Source organism: Salvelinus sp. IW2-2015, linkage group LG20 (genome assembly GCF_002910315.2).
Source record: "Salvelinus sp. IW2-2015 linkage group LG20, ASM291031v2, whole genome shotgun sequence".
Taxonomy (NCBI): Eukaryota; Metazoa; Chordata; class Actinopteri; order Salmoniformes; family Salmonidae; genus Salvelinus; species Salvelinus sp. IW2-2015.
In genome coordinates, this window is record NC_036860.1 from 56,858,504 (window position 1) to 56,871,565 (window position 13,062).

Genomic DNA, 13,062 nt, shown 5'->3' on the forward strand with positions numbered 1-13,062 from the left:
TGGTGTGTGTGTGTGTGTGTGTGTGTGGGTGTGTGCCTGTGTTGTGTGACTGTGAGTGTGTTGTGTGTGTGTGTGTGTGGTGTGTGTGTGTGTGTGTGTGTGTGTGTGTGTGTGTGTGTGTGTGTGTGTGTGTGTGTGTGTTGTTATTCCGAGTGAGTGCAGCGAGTGTGTGTCTCTGAGCCCCGGGATTAATAAGAGGTGAAATGCTGTGTGATTGCTACCTGTGCTACAGAAAGAAGTCAATTTCCCCCTTTGGCAGCTGAATACAGCCAATCAGCCGAATGGTGCTGTGTGTAATGTCTGTGGCAGCAGGGAGAAGCTTTAGTCAGAAACAGCCTCAGCCCCCCCACTCTCGGATTCACCATCAACCTTACATGAGTGGGGCCTAACAACACACCACCATCACCTGCACACATGCAACACAGCATACTGTATGCACGTACATACAAGCACACACACACACACACAGCGACAGAGTCATCCTGCCGTGTGACATCAGGGACACTAGTGTAAGCAGTTGTGGGATGAGGTGGGATGAGGGTGCGGCGACTTGCGGAGGACATAAGGGTTAACCTGTTGGGGACCAGGAGGTGCTATTTTCACTTTGGGGAAAATCGTATGATTTTAAACGCCTCGTACTCAATTCTTGCTCGCTACAATATGCATATTATTATTTACTATTGGATAGAAAACAGTCTCTAGTTTCTAAAACGTTTAATTATTCTCTCTAAGTGAAACAGAACTCCTTTTACAGACCATTTCCTAACCGGAATGAGATTTCCAAAAGCAACTCTCTCCTTCAGGAGCTTGTCTATAAAAGGCATGTCACTTTGACTGTAGAAACACGTCATACGCCTTCGCCTGGGGTCATCGAAGTGAGAGAAAAAATCAGTTGATCTATCTCGACCAGGACTGGAACACAACGTCTTGGACTGAACGTGCGCACTTTTATTTATTTCCTGGGCGCAAGTCGGACCTTACCTCGGCTCATTGAAGAACCTTTTAAAGTGAATATGATCTCTGGCTTCGATTTTCTTTGATACATGTCACAATATCATCTTAAAGTATGTTTTTTCAATATAGTTAATTAGTATTATTGAATTTATTCTGGGACTTTAGACGTGATGCGACGCAAGAATGGTTCAGAACGAGAGGTAGCATGCTAGCTAATGGCTGCTTGCAATTCTGAGGGAAATCGTTCTTATGGATCCAAATAAAGTCGGTTCTGAACAAGGACCCCTTGGAGAACCATTCTGATGGAGACTCCACAAAGTATAAGGACCCAATTTTGGATGCTTTTTCATATATATCTGTCGAACTGTGCTATGCTACCGTTTGACTAGAAGCAATGCTGCTGTGTGCCTAGCTATTGTAGTAAGCTAACTATAACCGATATATTGTGTTTCTCGCTGTTAAAACACTTCAAAAAATCGGAAATATTGGCTCGTTCACAAGATCTTATTCTTCATATACTATCTACCATATATTGTTCTGAAATGTTTTTATATGATGTAATTAGTAGTTGACGTTGGTGCTGTGATTTTCTCTGCTACTGCCGTGCGATTTCTGACTGTAATGCGTGTGATGGTGGCTATGATCGGTAGCAGTAATGTAAAACTGATTTATAGCTAAAATATGCACATTTTTCGAACAAAACATAGATTTATTGTTAACATGTTATAGGACTGTCATCTGAGGGAGTTTTTTTTAGGTTATTTAGGTTGTTCTAGTTGTTCTAGGTTAGTTAGTTAGCACTTGCATGCTACTGTGTTATTACCATCATCTTTGCATGGGATTATTGTATCCCACTTTGCACACAGTGCCATCCCTGTAGTTGATGGTCTGGAATGTTTAGACAGGTGTATTTTAGAGTCCAGGAAGGTTCTGGGATTCCTCCCAGACAGACAGGATTTAAACACCAGTCTGGCTGGCCTAACCACATGCAGCTACTGCTGTCTACTGACTGGGAAGGAGGGAAGAGATAATGTGAGATGATGAGAACCAGAGTTCAGGGGTTGAGAGGGAGGAGAAGAAGGAGGCCAGGTGAAACGTTCTCACACACAGGACATCTAACGACGACAACCCCAGGCTTTTGGCCCCGTTTAGTCCATTCCTGGGATAGTTCAGCTGCAGACAGATATACGCTTCCCTGTAATTACAGGTCTCTTTCATCCCCTACTGTCTTAAATGACACACACACACACACACACACACACACACACACACACACACATACTCACACACAAGTTCCCGACTCTTTGAAGAGAGAGAGATGAAGCCCATTCGACACTCCATCTGTCACCTCCAGAACTGTTCTATTCTTACCATCGAACCGGTGGACATTAATTATTCACCAGTCTACCCGAAAGAATCCAGTGTGTCAGAGAGAGACAGAGAGAAAAAGAGAGGGTGAAACAGAATGAGAGAAAGAAAGGACAGAGACAGAGAGAGAGGGTGAAGCAGAGAGAGAGAGAGCCAGAGAAAGAGAGAGAGAGAGATGGAGAGATATGACGACACAGAGACAGAGAGGGATAGCATAAAGGTTTATCAGCACCATCAGTAATTCTTCCATGTCCCTCTATCTCTCCTCTCTCTCTCTCTCTCTCTCTCTCTCTCTCTCTCTCTCTCTCTCTGTGGTGTCCAGACATACTGGAGCCTTGTTGTCTGCATCAGGCCTCCAGGTCTCCCAGACAGACGCTGCTGCTGTCTGAGCAGTAAATAGTGCCTGTGTGGATATTTCTCTTTCCTCTCATGATCTCTAGCTAACGTTCTAATGTTATCTACTCTCTCTCTGCCATAGACTGGAGCTGATCACTCTGACAATAAAGGCTGGAGGTGCCCTCAATTAGAAAACTACCAGGTTAGTGTGTGTGTGCTTGTGTGTTTGTGTGTGTGAATGTGTGTGTGTGTGTGTGTGTGTATGCACTGGACCATGTGTGCATGCATGTGTGTCTGAGTGTGTGTGTGCGGAGCAGTGTGTCTGCTATTCATCACCAAGGGCGCTAAATCCCTCCTCTCTATCCTCAGCTCCTGATATAGTGCTAATTGAGGAGTAGCAGTAAACTCTGAGTGACCTTTAACCCCTTATCTGTGACCTCTCTTCCTCACAGGTGTGTGTGGATGGGTTGAGTGCTCAGTACTCACCACGGGTCACGACAGGCAGGAGAGGACAGCTGTACTGGGTGTGGGTTGATGCACTTCCATTCTCTCTTAATGGTTTATAACTACACACACTTTCCTCCCCAAGGGCAATCTATAGAGACTATTCTCCACTAATACAATAGTCTATTGTATCAGAACTTTTGGAGGTAGCTTACAGTGCACCTTGGCTATGGCCCACTCTCCACCCAGGCCCAGGGACCCTGAACCAGAAACAGTGGAAGAAAGCCCAGGAACCTCATTAAAGAAAGTGTTAGCCTCCTTTCACCCTCTACTGCTTCTATCTCTCTATCTCTGTCCTTCCCTCGCTCCCTCTCCCTCCCTCTGTGTCTGACCGTTGGGCTGGAGTTCAGAAACAAGCATGAAAGAATTCAGAACGTTGTTCCACACACACACACACACACACACACACACACACACACACACCACACACACACACACACACACACACACACACACACACACACACACACACACACCACACACACACACACACACACACACACACACACACACACACACACACACACACAACACACATACACATGCCACACATACACACACACATACACACACACACCACACTACACACACATACACACGCACACATACACCACACCACCATACATACACACACCACATTACACTAACGACCACGATACACACCACACCATTACCACCACCACATTACACACGCACACATACACACACACACTATACACTCTCCAATTCATCAACTTCTAGAGTGTAAGAAATCCTAAATACAAGGGAATGAATGCAGCCCTCCAGTGCAAAACAGCCCATAAATGGAAAAAGAAACCACATGATACTTGAAAGACCATGACTCTTAAACAATCTGACTGGCCCTCGCAATCTAGTCAATAGAATATAGAACAAGAACAAGCTCAAAGAGTAACAGTGCTATCTCCATTTTTCTCTCCTTCCGTCTCTCTTTTCTTCTCTCAGTTTCTCAGTTCCTCCCTCTGCTCCAACGCACCAACAGCACACACTCCACTGCAACATGAGTTGAGAATAATACTGTGAAATTGTGAAAATTATAATAATTCCCTTTTAGTGTATGAGCTGTTTGAAAAAAACACCTGACCTTTCAGCCTGTTTTGGTGGGATGGAGTTTTGGCCTTCCATGGTTACATCACCATGTGGTAAATTAGTTAATAGACCAATAAGAACGAGAGTTTCAAACCTCTCTGCCAATAATATCTAATTTACAGTTTACCCCCCTAATCAAACCACTTTAAGACATTCCTAGCAAAATTATTGCTTGAGAAATTTCTCTTTGCTAAGAAGCTTTTCTTGTTTGTATTTGACCATTTTGACTGAAAACAATCACATTTAGGTACTTAATTGAGATTAAATCAGCTGACGATGTTGCCTGGCCTTGGTGCTTTGATGGTCATAGAGGCCCAGTGGGGTGGACTTCTATCTGTTCTGCTATCACCAAAGGGATCTGAGAGCCAGACTGATGCCCTGCCACACCTCCAGGCTACAGTGCTTCAGCTGACACTGAGGCGCCCACCCAACAGTCACACTGGACGTGTGAAACAGGAAACACAACAGAACAAGAGGACACACTCAGACAGAGAGAAGAAGAAGGAAAAAACTGTAGCTAGACTTCCAACTCCAAACAACAGCTAGCTAATCGCCTGTAGCATAATTTTGTCTGTATCTGATAGTTTCGTAAATGACTGCATAACTTATCGGCATACTTATTGGGTTCAAAATAATTATGCTGAGAAACTAGTTTTTTTTGTTGGCTTGTTTAGACTCATAACTTTTCTGTAATAATCTATTTAATAAGCCATATGCCTAAACTGTTTTATATGCAATATACTGTCAAGCATTTCCTCGACTAGATTCCAATATGATATTTTTTAATTGCTTCCATATTTTAGAGTGTTTACATTTTATTCAACTGCTATTTTGTATAATTTGAGGTGTTTCCTAATTTGTATTGTGTGTCTTATTACTGAATATTTCAAGACCCCAATTGAATATTACTTGAATGTTATATTAAGTTTAAACTAGTAAATCCCTCACAATTGAGAGTACACTGTAAGGAATACAACTAAATATCAAGTGTGTTTTGGAGGACAACAAATGGAATGTATTACAGTAATTCATAACTTACCTGCCTATTACACGGTCCGAAGCAGAGGCATTATGATTAGATATTTGATATTAATTCCTCTCCAGAGTAAATACAAAACAAGCTAGGATTAATTCAATCTGAAGCACAGAGGAGGAAATCGTTTGTCATGGAAGCCCCTGTAAATGTCAAATATGTTCATGGTGAGATGAAAGGCAGGACTCCCAGCCACCACCCTCCTACAGAGATGAGTGGCTACCATTGACAGTACAGGGACAAACCGTGTGTGTGTGTGTGTGTGTGTGTGTGTGTGTGTGTGTGTGTGTGTNGTGTGTGTGTGTGTGTGTGTGTGTGTGTGTGTGTGTGTGTGTGTGTCATGATGCAATCAGTTGATCAAGGACAGATGAGCCACATCACACTGTGACAGGCCCACATTAAACACAATCTGAGATTAAACAGTGAAATCACCTAGTAAAATGCTACTTGAGTAAAATACTAAGAGTATTTGGATTTAAATATACTTAACATACGTACACGATTAAATCATTTTAAATTCCTTATATTAAGCAAAGCAGACGGCCACATTTTATATTTTTATTTCTTATTTTTACAGATAGCCAGGGGGCACACTCTAACACTCAGACATAATTTACAAACGAAGCATGTGTTTAGTGCGTCTGCCAGATCAGAGGCAGTAGTGATGACCAGGGATGTTCTCTTGATAAGTGTGTGAATTTAACAATTTTCCTGTCCTGTTAAGCTTTCAAAATGTAACGAGTACTTTTGGGTGTCAGGGAAATGTAGGGAGTAAAAAGTACATACATTTCCTTAGGAATGTAGTGAAGAGAAAGTAAAAGTTGTCAAAAAAATAAATAGTAAAGTAAAGTATAGATACCCCAAAAAACTACTTAAGTAGTACTCTCAGGTATTTTTACTTAAGTACTTTACACCACTGTATACAGAGCATGTGCCCTGAAGGCCTTTAGTTCAGAGAGATGAATAGCTCCTGTAAAAACCTAATGGACCTGTCAATTAAGACAGGTTACCCTATGCTGCTAGATGCTACTTTGTGTATCACGCAGACCTTCAGTGGCCTTTCTTTCCTTTGAATGCAGCAGTGACCCTGTGTCTGTCTGTACAGTCGTGTCCAAAAGTTTTGAGAATGACACAAATTTTAATTCCCACAAAGTTTGCTGCTTCAGTGTCTTTAGATATTTTTGTCAGATGTTACTATGGAATACTGAAGTATAATTACAAACATTTCATTAGTGTGAAAGGCTTTTATTGACAATTACATGAAGTTGATGCAAAGAGTCAATATTTGCAGTGTTGACCCTTCTTTTTCAAGACCTCTGCAATCTGCCCTGGCATGCTGTCAATTAACTTCTGGGCCACATCCTGACTGATGGCAGCCCATTCTTGCATAATCAATGCTTGGAGTTTGTCAGAATTTGTGGGTTTCTGTTTGTCCACACGCATCTTGAGGATTGATCACAAGTTCTCAATGGGATTAAGGTCTGGGGAGTTTCCTGGCCATGGACCCAAAATATCGATGTTTTGTTCCTCGAGCCACTTAGCTATCACTTTTGCCTTATGGCAAGGTGCTCCATCATGTTGGAAAAGGCATTGTTCGTCACCAAACTGTTCCTGGATGGTTGGGAGAAGTTGCTCTCGGAGGATGTGTTGGTACTATTCTTTATTCATGGCTGTGTTCTTAGACAAAATTGTGAGTGAGCCCACTCCCTTGGCTGAGAAGCAACCCCACACATGAATGGTCTCAGGATGCTTTACTGTTGGCATGATACAAGACTGATGGTAGTGCTCACCTTGTCTTCTCCGGGCAAGCTTTTTTCCGGATGCCGGATTCACTGTGCGTGCAGATGCACTCACACCTGCCTGCTGCCATTCCTGAGCAAGCTCTGTACTGGTGGTGGCCCGATCCCGCAGCTGAATCAACTTTAGGAGACAGTCCTGGTGCTTGCTGGACTTTCTTGGGCTCCCTGAAGCCTTCTTCACATCAATTGAACCGCTCTCCTTGAATTTCTTGATGAATCGATAAATGGTTGATTTAGGTGCAATCTTACTGGCAGCAATATCCTTGCCTGTGAAGCCCTTTTTGTGCAAAGCAATGATGACAGCACGTGTTTCCTTGCAGGTAACCATGATTGACAGAGGAAGAACAATGATTCCAAGCACCACCCTCCTTTTGAAGCTTCCAGTCTGTTATTCAAACTCAATCAGCATGACAGGGTGATCTCCAGCCTTGTCCTCGTCAACACTCACACCTGTGTTAACGAGAGAATCACTGACATGATGTCAGCTGGTCCTTTTGTGGCAGGGCTGAAATGCAGTGGAAATGTTTTTTGGGGGATTCAGTTCATTTCCATGGCAAAGAGGGACTTTGCAATTCATTGCAATTCATCTGATCACTCTTCATAACATTCTGGAGAATATGCAAATTGCCATCATACAAACTGAGGCAGCAGACTTTGTGAAAATTCATATTTGTGTTATTCTCAAATTTTTGGGCCACGACTGTACACTGTAAAAAAAAGATTCAGTCAAAATGACTTGTTTTATCTAGCCAAGTCAACAAAATTTGCTAAATTTGCTAAACGTATTAAATCAAATTGAGTTAGCAAAAGACGATGTAGGGAGTAATAGAAGCAGACTTCAGTGGGTCTCAGTCCCAACAGGACTACAGTACTGTAAATCAAGGGACTACTTTATGAAAGGAGAAGTGAACGGTGAATTTATGCAGACAGTATCCCGACATATACAGTGCCTTCAGAAAGTATTCATACCCCTTGACTTATTCCACATTTTGTTGTGTTACAGCCTAAATTCAAAATTGATTCAATATTTTTTTATTACCTGTTTAATACCCCATGTTAGAATCACCTTGTAACGTGTGCACTGGGAGCTGGGAAGCAAGTTCAGGGAGTGAATACATTTAATGAATGAAACATAATACAAAACAAGAAACACAAACAACGCACAGACATGAAACTGAAACAGAAACAATGATGCCTGGGGAAGGAACCAAAGGGAGTGACATATAAAGGGCAGGTAATCAAGGAGGTGATGGAGTCCAGGTGAGTGTCATTATGTGTCATCATAACTATGATGACACCTAACTATGATGACAGCTGTGTGCCATAACGAGCAGCCTGGTGACCTAGAGGCTGGAGAGGGAGCACACGTGACACACCTTTGGCAGCAATTACAGCTGTGAGTCTGGATTGTACAATATTTGCACATTATTATTTTTTAAATTCCTCAAGCTCTGTCAAGTTGGTTGTTGATCCTTGTTAGACAGCCATTTTCAAGTCTTGCCATAGATTTTCAAGCTGATTCAAGTCAAAACTGTAACCCGGCCACTCAGGAACATTCAATGTAGTCTTGGTGAGCAACTCCAGTGTGTATTTGGCCTTGTGTTTTAGGTTATTGTCCTGCTGAAAGGTGAAATTGTCTTCCAGTGTCTGTTGGGAAGCAGACTGAACCAATTTTTCCTGTGCTTAGCTGTATTCTGTTTCTTATTGTCCTCAAAAAAATCCTTAGTCCTTGTCTATGACAAGCATACCCATAACATGATGCAGTCACCACCCTACTTTAAATATGAAGAGTGGTACTCAGTGATGTGTTGTGTTGGATTTGCCCCAAACATAACACTTTGTATTCAGGACATAAAGTACATTTATTTGCCCCATGTTTTGCAGTTTTTCTTTAGTGCCTTATTGCAAACAGGATGCATGTTTTGAAATATTGTTATTTTGTACAGGCTTCCTTCTTTTCATTCTGTCATTAAGGTTAGTATTGTGGTCTAACTACAATGTTGTTGATCCATCTTCAGTTTTCTCCTATCACAGCCATTAATTTCTGCAACTATTTTAAAGTCACCATTGGCCTCATGGCAAAATCCCTGAGCGGTTTCCTTCCTCTCCGACAACTGAGTTAGGAAGGACGCCTATATCTTTGTAGTGACTGGATGTATTGATACACCATCCAAAGTGTAATTAATAACTTCACCATGCTCAAAGAGATATTCAATGTCTGCTTTATTTTTATCAATAGGTGCCCTTCTTTGTGAGGTATTGGAAAACCTCCCTGATCTTTGTGGTAGAATCTGTGTTTGAAATGCACTGCTTGACTGAGGGACCTTACAGATAATTGTATGTCTGGGGTACAGAGTAGTCATTCAAAAATCATGTTAAACACTATTATTGCACACAGAGTGAGTCCATGCAACTTATTATGTGACTTGTTAAGCACATTTTTACTCTTGAACTTATTTATGCTTGCCATAACAAAGGGGTGAATACTTATTGACTCAAGACATTTCAGCTTTTAATTTTTTATTAATTTCACAAAATGTAATCTAAAAACATATTTCCACTTTGCCATTATGGGGTGACACAGTGACACAAAATCTGAAATGAATCATGTTTTTATTCAGGCTGAAACAAAATGTGTAAAAAGTCAAGGGGTGTGAATACTTTCTGAAGGCAGGGTTGACGTAGTGTAAAGATAGTTGGTTTTTCTGTGGTAGAAGACCTCTGGGAAGTGACAGATATGTCCTTTCAGGGCCATTATCAATGAGAGAAACGACAGTAAGAAACTTTGTATGCAGGATTCATTTCTGAGCTGTCTGAATATGACTCCATTATGCCTGTTTGAGACTACTGTATTGCTGAACTAAGTGTCCTTGAGAATGTTTACAATGTGTCTCTGTTGGTCTGGGAATGTGTATTGTTTTCCTATGTGTCTTTCTGTGGTGTTGCCGTATGTTATATAGTTGCTCTGTATGTGTGATGACAGCTGGTGAATGCTCCTCCCTGACAACATAGTGGAAGATAAGCTCTATTCTATCTCTCCGCAACCAGATTTATTGTCCCCAGGAAGCCACTGTATCAACTGGGCCGCCGTTTCCCCTCCATGAGCGGAGAGTCAAGTGTGAACACGGATGAACGTGGGCATAAATCTTCTCCTCTCCTTTTCCTTTCCTCCTCCATTCCCCACACACTCCTCTTCTCCTCACTTGGCTGATACATTCTCTCCTCTCATCCCACCCCTTATTCTTATACTCCTACTGTCCTCCATTCCCTCCTCTCATCTCTCCCCTCCTCCTTTCTGTCTGACCATTTCTCTCCCTTAAAGATAGAATCCACATTAGGGGAAACTGCACCACTGTTCGCCCCAGCGCATTCGTTATTGTTTTTGTTTTGTTGTTGAAACGAGGGAGGAGCCTCTGATGTCAGAGGGAAAAAAACAGTTTGTTATTTGGAGTAAGTTCTTTGTAGTTGTAATATCGCAAACGGACGTGGCAGTTTCACAATGAAGGATTCCAGCTTTAAGGACAATGGGCAATACATGTAGTGAGCTGGGGTGAAGGACAAGAGGAATTTCCCCCCAAGGAATGTTCTACAGTAGGGAATGTTCCCCCCAAGGAATGTTCTACAGTAAGGAATGCTCCCCCCAAGGAATGTTCTACAGTAGGGAATGTTCCCCCCAAGGAATGTTATACAGTAGGGAATGTTCCCCCCAAGGAATGTTCTACAGTAGGGAATGTTCTACAGTAGGGAATGTTCGAATGTTCTACAGTAAGCAATCTCCCCAAGGAATGTTCTATACAGTAGGGAATGTTTCCCAAGGATGTTATACAGTAGGAATGTTCCCCCCAAGGAATGTTCTACAGTAGGGAATGTTTACAAGGAATGTTCCAAGGATGTTTACAGTAGGGAATGTTCCCCAAGGAATGTTATACAGTAGGGAATGTTCCCCAAGGAATGTTATACAGTAGGGAATGTCCCCAAGGAATGTTATAACAGTTATGGAATGTTTCCCCCCAGGATGTTTTAAAACAGTAGGGAATGTTCTACAGTAGGGAATGTTCCCCAGTGTTACGGATGTCCCCAAGGATGTTCTACAGTAGGAATGTTCCAAAGGAATGTTTCTAGTAGGATGTTCTACAGTAGGAGAATGTTTCTAACATTAGGGAATGTCCCCAAGGATTTCTACGTAGGGATGGATGCTATGTAGGGAATGTTCTACATTAGGGAGATGCTCCCCAAGGAATGTTTAACGTAGGGAATGTGTTCCACAAGGAATGTTCTACAGTAGGGAAGCTCCCCAAGGAATGTTCTACAGTAGGGAATGTTTCCCCAAGGATGTTATACGTAGGGATGGCTCAAGCAATGTTTATACAGTAGGGATGTTCTAACAGTAGGGGATGTTCTAACAGTAAGGATGTTCTACAGTAGGGAATGTTCTACTAAGGAATGTTCTACAGTAGGGATGTTCTACCGTAGGGAATGTTACAGTTGGGAATGTTCTACAGTAGGAATGTTTACAGTAGGGAATGTTCTACAGTAAGGAATGTTCTACAGTAGGGAATGTTCTATAGTTGGGAATGTTCTACAGTAAGGAATGTTTACAGTAGGAATTGTTCTACAGTAGGGAATGTCTACAGTAGGGAATGTTCTAACAGTAGGAATTTCTACAGTTGGGAATGTTCTACAGTAAGGAATGTTTCTACAGTAGGAATGTTCTACAGTTGGAATGTTCTACAGTAGGAAATGTTCTACAGTAGGGAATGTTTCTACGTAAAGGAATGTTTCTACAGTAGGAGACTGTTCTACAGTGGAATGTTCTACAGTAGGATGTTTTACAGTAGGAAAATGTTCTACAGTCCAGTAAATGTTCTACAGTAGGACATGTTCTAACAGTTGGGAATGTTCTAACAGTAAGGAATGTTCTACAGTAGGACATGTTCTACAGTAGGGAATGTTCTACAATAGGGAATGCTTTTAGGGAAATCCAGTAGGCCTATATAGTGCTCTGTAAAGAACTTGAGTCCACCACCATATCTGGTATAAAGACCACCGCTGTCACGCAAAGTGTCACAAGACAGTGAGCACTGTCAATCAGAGCCACCTATTATCACCTGTGTCCCAGCACATCTCCCCATTACATTGAGTGAACTTAAATCAATCTAAAGACTCCTCAATCAATGCCTGTCTTGAATTAAGTAAGAAATAATAAGACTGGTGGCTCAAATCTATATGGATGACTCTGTTCTCACAAACACAGAAACATTAAAACACTACCATAAACAACCCACACACAATGATGCATATGCTCCCATAGCACCTCAGCTATCTCTTTCATTTCTCGTCTTCTCCCCTGTATACACTAATGTAGCATAACTCAGAGAGATAGATAGAGACAGAGAGCAGAGGAGAGTTTATTCCCTCCCTCTCCAACACGGGACGAGGTAGGAGCAGCAGAATATTTATTGAGTAGCATTAGAGACCCAGTGACCTTCCCTGTCCTGTGCTCTCTATTGAAGAGTGCAAAACACTCATATTTCATCCCTGGGACATGGGACCGGGACCGAGAGAGACAGAGTGGGGGGGGAGAGAGAGAGAGAGAGAGGAAGAAGGGGGGGAGAAGAAAGGGGGGAGAAGAGAGAGAGAGAGAGAGAAAGGAGGGGAGAAAGAAAGGAGGGAGAGAGAGAGAGAGAGAAGAGAGAGAGAGAGAGAGAGAGAGAGAGAGATAGAGAGAGAGAGAGAGAGAGAGAGAGACGAAGAGAGAGGAGAGGAGAGAGAGAGCAGCGAGAAAGAGAGAGAGAAAGTAAAAGGGGATGGCCGGGAGAAGAGGGGGAGAGAGAAAGACCGAGTTGATAAACGAAATGAATATTCAATCTTGGTGCTTCCAAGGAGTAGCAATTCATGCATCTTATCTTAAACGAAGTAAGTGTATGTTATGCAAAAATGTATCTGCAAAATTATTTTGCC

General features: G+C 42.1%; 1 pseudogene; it reads right to left on the reverse strand.

The window, feature by feature from the left end:
* The window catches only part of LOC111980018 (netrin receptor UNC5C-like), a 172,883-nt pseudogene that overhangs the window by 132,847 nt on the left and 26,974 nt on the right, over positions 1-13,062 (reverse strand).